Source organism: Megalobrama amblycephala, linkage group LG9, assembly GCF_018812025.1.
Source record: "Megalobrama amblycephala isolate DHTTF-2021 linkage group LG9, ASM1881202v1, whole genome shotgun sequence".
Taxonomy (NCBI): Eukaryota; Metazoa; Chordata; class Actinopteri; order Cypriniformes; family Xenocyprididae; genus Megalobrama; species Megalobrama amblycephala.
In genome coordinates, this window is record NC_063052.1 from 19380249 (window position 1) to 19390419 (window position 10171).

Below are 10171 nucleotides of genomic sequence, written 5' to 3' on the forward strand. Positions count from 1 at the left end.
TCAAAGGAACCTATCACTAAACCTACCCATCACAGAAACCTATAACTAAACCTGCCCATCACAGGAACCTATCCATAAACCTACCCGTCACAGCAACCTATAACTAAACCTACCTGTCACAGAAACCTATCCCTAAACCTACCCGTCACAGCAACCTATAACTAAACCTACCTGTCACAGAAACCTATCCCTAAACCTACCCGTCACAGCAACCTATAACTAAACCTACCTGTCACAGAAACCTATCCCTAAACCTACCCATCACAGGAACCTATCACTAAACCTACCTGTCACAGAAACCTATCCCTAAACCTACCCATCACAGGAACCTATCACTAAACCTACCCATCACAGAAACCTATACCTTAACCTATACCCATCACAAGAACCTATAACTACCCAGCACAGGAACCTAACGTAATTCAGTGTATGTATGAGCATATGTATAAGTTACAGCACTAGCCTCGAGTACCTTATTGTTTCTATAAAACAGTTACTACAAATATTAAAGCCAAAAAAATGTATCAATGCAACTTTCATGAAGTAATCTTTCACTAAAGCCTTCCTTCCGCTGGAAAAAAATAGTTCCTGACTGTGAACAGCAACAGAAGTTACATTATTACACCATTAGATGGTGGCAAAGTCTTTATGAGTGTGTCAGTCAGTAGCGAAGACTTTTACTTTAAGTCTTTTACTTAAACCCCTTAACTGTTAAAAGGACAGGATAATACATCGGACATTTTTTTTATTATGAACATAGGCCTGACCTGAAGGAAAATGCTAAATCTGAATGCAGGTAATAAACTCACTCATTCAATCTTTTTTCTCACAATACTCTTCTACATAATACAGTAAGCTTCAATGAACAATATCAATTGAGAACATACAGTTTATGTTGTTAATAGTGATTGCTAAAGGTGTTGTGTAGCGGTCATAGCTGTGTTTTATCGTGAATATCAACTATCAGAATCAAGGACAGGAACTATATATATATATATATATATATATATATATATATATATATATATATATATATATATATATATATATGGTAACACTTTACTTGAAGGGGTGTGCATAAGACTGACATGACACCTTCATAATCATGACATGACACATGTCATGAATATGAAGGAGGTTTTATGAATGTTTATGACAACTGTCATTAACACTCTGAGGTCTGAAGGTATCGCCGGCGATACCACCGTGGTTTTTTCTTATCAGTGTGAAAGAGACTCAAAATACTCCGTCAATGTTGCACATACAATTAAGAGTTATACACCATTTTAATCTGTGGAATATCTTCTTTCATTTGTGTACACTCAGAGTAAAAACAAAATGTTGTGCTCTTTGTAAAATAAAGAAAACTAACATGATGCGTGATCTCTCCTCTCCCTCTGAACGAAGTCCAATCTGAAACTTCTCCAGGGCCCCAAAAATCCTCAGACCCCTGAGGGTTAAGTGTCATTCGCTTTGTTATGTCATTTTTAATGCAAAGATGACATTGTTTGAGATGTCCGAGTTATGACAACTTGACATAAACTAATACATCATAACCTGTCAGTGTCTTTGTCATGACAACTTGACATTATTTAGCTTTATGGGTTAACATTACATTAAACTGTCATGTGGTTGGTTTTGACATTGGCTGTCATGAGGCCATTATAATAGTGTCATGAATATGTATCTTGAGCTCAAGTACAGTGGTACAAATTGAACTTGTCATTAAAATGTCATTAAGTGACAATACTCTGACAAATAATTTTATAACAGCGTCATGACTATTTTTCATTTTATTTTTTTTTTTTTTTTTTTTTTTTAAGTTTCCACCAACAGAAGGTCAGATAATAGACAATTTCAAATTTCTTAAAAAAGATGACACTCTTATAAAATAATGGTAACACTTTATTTTAGGGTCTTTTAACTAGTTGCTTATTGCTATTAGCATTCATATGGCTAAAATATTGGCTATTTATTAGTACTTATAAAGCACATATTAATGCCTTATTCTGCATGACCTTATTCTACATTCTTAATCCTACCCAATACCTAAACCTAACAATTAACTATAATAAGCAGTAAATTAAGAGTTTATTGAGGGAAAAGTCATAGTTAATCGTTTATATATGTGTTCCCTATACTATATATATATAAATATAAATATATATATATATATATATATATGGCATTTTTCTTTGTGAATTTGTTTTGCAATTATCTCTGTATACACACATTATATATATATATCGTATAAAAGCTCATAACTCCTTATATAATGTGACTTTTTGACACTGACAGTTGACATTTTCCCTAACCTTATATATTTGACCAAATGACATCACATTCAGAAAATATGCAAATTAAACAAGAAACCCCATCAATGGAGGTCACGACAGCATCATTTGTCTGTCATTAATCCTATCTGCACACTCCTGTTAACAAATGTCACTGATTCAAATATGCAAAATATTGTGCCCTGGAGGAAGACATTTTATTAAACACTGGAAATGTACTCAGTTTGATACAGTTGGGGAAACAAATGGAAGGAAACATATTGGCTGCTGTTCCTCTTTTGCTTATATAAAATAATTAATTAATGATAATGGCAGATAGAACCTGAACATGTATTTATTTATAGAGTTAGTTGGTTAGTTATGATAATTAAAATACATGGATATATGCAATGAAAATATAAAACCAATGGATATGCATTGAAAATAGCAAACCGTGACATTGCATATTTTGTGATGCAATGGAATACACACATCTTTAAGTGTGATTTTTGGACTAATTTTAAATTGCATGAGAATATATGCATGAGCAACTGCCCTACAAAACAACATTTTTTCCCTCTATAAACTGGACAAATATTAAACAGTCAGGAGTCGCTGCAGGGGGTCAGGAAATGCCAGAGCGATGTCACAATCTACCAAACAATGGCACCTCACAGAATATTTGTTTTGTTGAAAATGTGGCGGTCAAGAACATACAACAATAATAACTAAAGCAAATGTTTAAGTCTCTTATCATAGACAGATGATCAAAAGTTCTGATCATCAGTTTTGAATATTATGACCCATCTTTTATCATTGCATATTGCTATTTTCCCAATAAAGTGTATTTCATACATGTGAGATTTATGAACTAAGAGATTGAAGTCATAAGAATAAGATCAATTGTGCTGTATAGCATTTATAAAACAATTTATCCTTAGATTATTGTGCTTGATAAGTTAATGATTGCTCAGTACACTCATACACCTCGGATTTTCATTCTCTATTTTTCTGTCTCAGTATCAACAGTCACAATCTAACAATGTCGCCTTATCCATTTCCTCTTCCACTTAACATGGTGGCTCGTTGAAGGAATGTGGTGCTGTGCTCTGACAAACACAAAACAACTGAAAGCGCCTGTGGAATTCCTTCAGAAGCTCTCAGGAATGTACTGCTCTACTGCACTTTGACACCTTATATGCTCCATTAGACTTTCCTGACCAAAACTGGTCACTGGGAACAGAGAGAGAAAACAACAATGATGACATGCAAAATGTGTTAAACAACGCTACAGGATTAATGATGTCATTGTTGAAACTTAGCTTTGGGATTGTGAATCGTGATATTCCACATAGACCCATTTTAAGACATGCAACACAGTGTCAGTAACATATTAAAGGGATAGCTCACCTTTATATGAAAATCCGGTTATCGTTTTCTTCTATGGAACACTAAAGAAGATACTTTTTCTGTTCCCACCTAAAGTTAAACTAAAGTTAATGGACCCCGCTGACTTAAAAAAAAAAAAAAAAAAGACAAAATGTCTTCTTTTGTGCTCCACAAAAGAAAGGTTTGGAATGACCTGAAGGAGTAAATGATGACAGAATATTAATTTATGGGTGAACTATCCCTTGTGAAAAAGAAGTGTTCTATTGATTGTGCACTTGTAGTATACTTCAAATCTTAAAAGAATAAAAAATAAAAAAATAAAAAAATAAACTGCTCTTGCAGATAAAACTTAAGTACACTTTTAAAAAGTGCACTTTCAGGATGAGCAAAGTTATATTGCTTATGGTCACATCACTAACTCTCTGTGTATGAGTAATAGTTTATCTAATGATTATGCATCAATACCGTCAGCCATGACATTAGTTCAAGGTGTTTTGGAACACATGAGAAGGTGGGCACACCCTCAAAATTGCAAAATTCATCCTTATCACAGGTATAATCACTTTGATTTTTATGCCCCTAGTAACAGAGGTGTTTAAGGAATTCCAAACAATGAAAGGGATTCACTTTCATGGAATGTTGGATGAGATTATTCATTATCTTTGACAATATCTATGAAAGGCAATGACGGACACACACACGTCTATTTCCGTTTCCTGTACATTCCTCTGGTGTGAGCTATGACCTGCATCACAATCAAGAACGTAAACATTTCATGATCTGCGTCTGGGAATCAAGCACTATATGGGCTTGACTGAAAAACCCTCATTGTCTTATTGAAGCACCTACATATTCTAAATAAACATCAATAAACATATGCCAATGCCTACCCAAAACTCGTAACCAGTGGTTGCTATCTATCTATCTATCTATCTATCTATCTATCTATCTATCTATCTATCTATCTATCTATCTATCTATCTATCTATCTATCTATCTATCTATCTATCTATCTATCTATCGTGTGTGTGTGTGTGTGTGTGTGTTTGTGATTTATGAAGACATGAATTTGTATGATGACATGGGTATTACACTGGTATTATGACGCAAACAAGAAATATGAGGACACTTAGTGAGTCCTCATATTTAAAATAGCTTTAAAAACATACTAAACAATGTTTTATTAAAAATGTAAAAATGCAGAATGTTTTCTGTGATGGGTAGGTTTAGGGGTAGGGGTTGTGTAGGGGAATATAATGTACAGTTTGTACAGTATAAAAACCATTATGTCTATGGAATGTCCTCACTAAGATAGCAAAACAAACCTGTGTCTGTGGTTGGGGGTTGTTCTGTGTATGTAATATAATTTATATAGCATTATTTTTTAATTAATAATGGATAAGATTAGTTCGTTTATCTGGACTGTACTACGGTATGCATGTAGAGTCTAAACTAAAGTATCTTTTAGCCATTGACAACATTTGACGTTGACTTCCAGCATGATAACATGTCATTTAAGTTATCTATTTCAGCGCGTTTACAGCGCCATCTAGTGACGAACTGAGAGTAGACACTCCATTTATTACATCAGCATTCTCAGTTCTTCCAAAAATAAAAATTATAAATGTGTGTGAAAAAGGTAAAGACGTGTTATTAATAAAGTAGCCTGATGTTCTAATATAAATACAGAGAGGCTGGGGTAATGGTGAGGCATGATGTCACACTTTATGAGGTTAGTTGTCACTATGAAACCCTTTTCAGCATTTTTAAATACATATTTTTAAATAATATATAAATTCTATAAAACATATGTGACAATACAATTTGACTCCAACTTACCCCAACAAGACATTGATGAAAATATTTTATTCCTGCAAACAGTTCAGTCATTTCAGTGTGGTTTTAATTGTGTTCACTTGTTTTTCAACAGCTAGTAGTAACTATAAATATGATGATATTGTAATATAAGTTTGTTTGATTTATGATGAGAAAATACTGAACATCATTCTCTTCAATCAACTACAGAGCCATGAATCAAAGGATATTATTTAGAACTATGATCACGTGCCAGTAGGGGGCGATATCACCAAAGATCTATGGTCTCCTCTGAGCACATTCCTAAGGGCACACACTAATATGGCCTTCAAGTGGAGTCAAAAATATCGTTATTAAAGGATTAGTTCACTTTCAAATTAAAATTTCCTGATAATTTACTCACCCCCATGTCATCCAATATGTTCATGTCTTTTTTCTTCAGTCAAAAAGAAATTAAGGTTTTGGATGAAAACATTCCAGGATTTTTCTCCATATAGTGGACTTCAATGGAGCCCAAACGGTTGAAGGTAAAAATTACAGTTTCATTGCAGCTTCAAAACGTTCTACACAATCCCAGACGAGGAATAAGGGTCTTAGAGAAACCATCACTCATTTTAAAAAAAAAATAAAAAAAAAATGTTATACTTTTTAACCATAAATGCTCATCTTGAACTAGCTCTCTTCTTCTTCTCTATTTGAATTCCGGCAGTGTAGACACTTCTAAGTATATTACTGCCCTCCACAGGTCAAAGTTTGAACTAATTGTTATATACTTGCACTAGCATATTGTATATGACAATTTAGTTCAAAATTTGACCTGTGGAGGGCAGTAATACACCTAGCAGTGTCTACACTGCCAGAATTCAAATAGAGAAAAAGAAGAGAGCTAGTTCAAGATGAGCATTTATGGTTAAAATGTATAAATTTTTTACTTTTTTTTTTTAGAAAAAGAGCGTTGGTTTCTCTAGATAAGACCTGTCTTATTTCTTGTCTGGGATCGCTGTTAACTGTAATTTTGACCTTCAACCATTTGGGCTCCATTGAAGTCCACTATATGGAGAAAAATCCTGGAATGCATTCATCGAAAATCTTAATTTCTTTTCGACTGAAGAAAGAAAGATATGAACATCTTGGATGACATGGGGGTGAGTAAATTATCAGGAAATTTTAATTTGAAAGTGAACCAATCCTTTAAGGTTAAGCGCACATTAAGGTTTTGCTGGTTAGCCTGAAGCCTCTGCTGAAAAATGCTGGTGTTATATAATAACCTATGAACTTACCTTGAACACCAAGCCATGAAACTAGTCATGAAAGTGTTCTCTCTTTAAGTAACTTTTAACATTTGAAGTACACTACAAGTGTACATTCAATACAATTAAGTGCACTTCTTTTTCACAATGTGAAGTATTAAAGGTGCCCTAGAATCAAAAATTGAATTTACCTTGGCATAGTTGAATAAGAAGAGTTCAGCACATGGAAAAGACATACATTGAATTTCAAACTCCATTGCTTCCTCCTTATGTAAATCTCATTTGTTTAAAAGACCTCTGAAAAACAGGCGAATCTCAACATAACACCGACTGTTACGTAACAGTCGGGATCATTAATATGTATGACCCCAATATTTGCATATGCCAGCCCATGTTCAAGGCATTACACAAGGGCAGCCAGTATTAACGTCTGGAGCAGCACAGCCAAATCATCAGACTAGGTAAGCAAGCAAGAACAATAGCGAAAAATGGCAGATGGAGCAATAATAACTGACATGATCCATGATAACATGATATTTTTAGTGATATTTGTAAATTGTCTTTCTAAATGTTTCGTTAGCATGTTGCTAATGTACTGTTAAATGTGGTTAAAGTTACCATCGTTTATTACTGTATTCACGGAGACAAGAGCCGTTGCTATTTTCATTTTTAAACACTTGCAGTCTGTATAATTCATAAACACAACTTCATTCTTTATAAATCTCTCCAACAGTGTGTAATGTTAGCCTTAGCCACGGAGTACCATCAAACTCATTCAGAATCAAATGTAAACATCCAAATAAATACTATACTCACATGACCCGACGCATGCATGCAGTATGCATGACGAACATTTTGTAAAGATCCATTTGAGGGTTATATTAGCTGTGGGAACTTTGTTTATGCACTGTATTATAGTCGAGAGCTCGGGGGACAGGGAGCGCGTGATTTAAAGGGGCCGCAGCCTGAATCGGTGCATACTTAATGATGCCCCGAAATAGGCAGTTAAAAAAAATGAATTAAAAAAAATCTATGGGGTATTTTAAGCTGAAACTTCACAGACACATTCAGGGGACACCTTAGACTTATATTACATCTTGTGAAAGAACGTTCTAGGGCACCTTTAATCAAATATATAATTATTGTATATGAAAGGATATCAGATTATCCATCAGATTTAATATTTGCACAAACATTTAAACTTAAATGTAAAAATACTATTAATAGCATTAATTATTAGAATCCATACATTAACAATATCTTTGCATAGTTTAAAATACAATTATGACAGAACACAAAATCATTTTGTGCATAGTTTATCGAATAAATAACCATAGCCAAAGCAACAGCAGACTCTCGTAACATCTTTTAATTTAAATTCATGTTACTCTTATATTTCTGATAATACTTTGTCCTGTCTGTAAGATTACACAAGCGATCTCTGTCTATCTGGATACATCACAACGGGAGGAACACCATACTGACATCTTCCCACATCTAATCAACACCACAAGAACAACTGAACCATCAACCAGAGCTGTTCATCTTCAGGGTTTGACCACATTCTAGACTATTTACTGGAAATGCATAAGTGTGTAAATCACTGGCCAAAAAATATTCTACCGACCATCACATACAACAAAGAAAAACACATATACACTGCAATGCCATAGAATATAGTATAAATGCATATAAAAACATACATTTGTACAGTAGGATTTCTATTAAGATTTACAGTAGGATATAGATATATTTTAACGTAGTATTCATGATGAGAGGAAAAATGTTTCATTAAATGGTTTCATGCTGTAACACAATAAAACGTGAAAATGGGAGAAATTTTATTGGCAACTTATATAATTTTATTAAATATATGTAATAAAATTTTATCACACATACACACACATATGTGTGTGTGTTTGTTGTGTGTAAAATGTAGACTGCAGACAAGAAAATATACATAGATCAGGAACATATTGTATCTACATAACTAGGTTAAACAAAGCAAAAATTACTCCGGTTATTCAGCAAATCTTTAGTCCCAGTGACTTGAATCTGAGACATTTTCTGTGGTACACAGAAACTGACAGACCCTTAAAAAGACAGTTCACCCAAAAATTAAAGTTCTGTCATCATTTACTCACCCTCATATCCAAATGTGCATGTTAAGCAAAATGATCAAGCTACAAAAAAAACAAAAAAGCATCAATACCCTAAAGTGATTCATACAAAGCATGCCTGTCTATCCCTATAATACCCTATAAGTATTCTGAAACCATGCCATTGTCATGAACTGCATTTTTGAATTTTTACATCTAAAACTGTTAGAATTTAGAAATATAAGGCCATTTTCTACTCTGTTTTTAGCTATATAATTGGAACGCTCTGTTTAAAGGGCATGTCTCCCTTAAAACTTCAATGGAAACGGCCACTGCTGTGATTGGGTAATAACGTGAAATAACAAATAACAGTATCACTTTACAATAAGGTTCCATTTGTTCACTACATTAAATTGAACTAACAATGCAAAAAAAATACTTCTAAAGCATTTCTTAATCTTTTTTTATGTTAATTAAATTAAACGGGGTAATGAATTGAGAAATCATCTTTTCCTTGACCTTTTGATAATTAAGAGATCATCATACTATAAGAATATCCTGTAAGTTTCAGAACAGAAAACTTCCTTGTTAGTCCAATAAAAGCTTTAATTGACACCAGGCCCACTGAACGACTGATCCTGGAACGTGCCTATCTATGTCATAGATAGCTGAAATGCCGCCTCCGCAGAAGAAATCAACGGCTACTTCATCATTGCAACATTAAGGAAAGGAGAGAAGAGCAGTACAGGACAAAAATAACATGACCTTTCAAAGGATCCTAATGCTGGGAATATGGTTATTTATTTTCAACAATGTGAATGTCTCAGTTCAGCTTTATTTATTGTATTCACAATTTCACTGTGGATTCTTTGGTAAATCAATCGCATTTCGGCGCAGGCTTTGCAAACAGACTTTTACGATATGGACTCGACAGTAGACTGTTTGGGCTGCACAATTTGGGGGAAAATATAATTGCAATTTTTCTAATAAAATCAAAGTCCCTTTAAAGGCAGGAACACACCAAGCCAACGCCAACAAACTAGTGGCGATGAAAGCAGACTGCCGGGTTGGCTTACGTCGGCAGCGTCTGAGTCCAATTTGGCCTGACACATCAAACCGACGCTCGACAGCCGACAGCTAAGTAGCATGTCCATTCTGCGCAAAATGATATGCCTTTCCATACCAGCAGGTGGCAGTAGCTGAACTGCCAATCAGAATGATCAGATGGCCCGACGGACCTACGAGCTCCGACGCCGATTCAACATGCCAAATCGGCCGGAAAAAAGCCAACGAAGACCAACTTCAGTCGACGGTGTGGAACACACTGAGAAACAAACGAACAAAA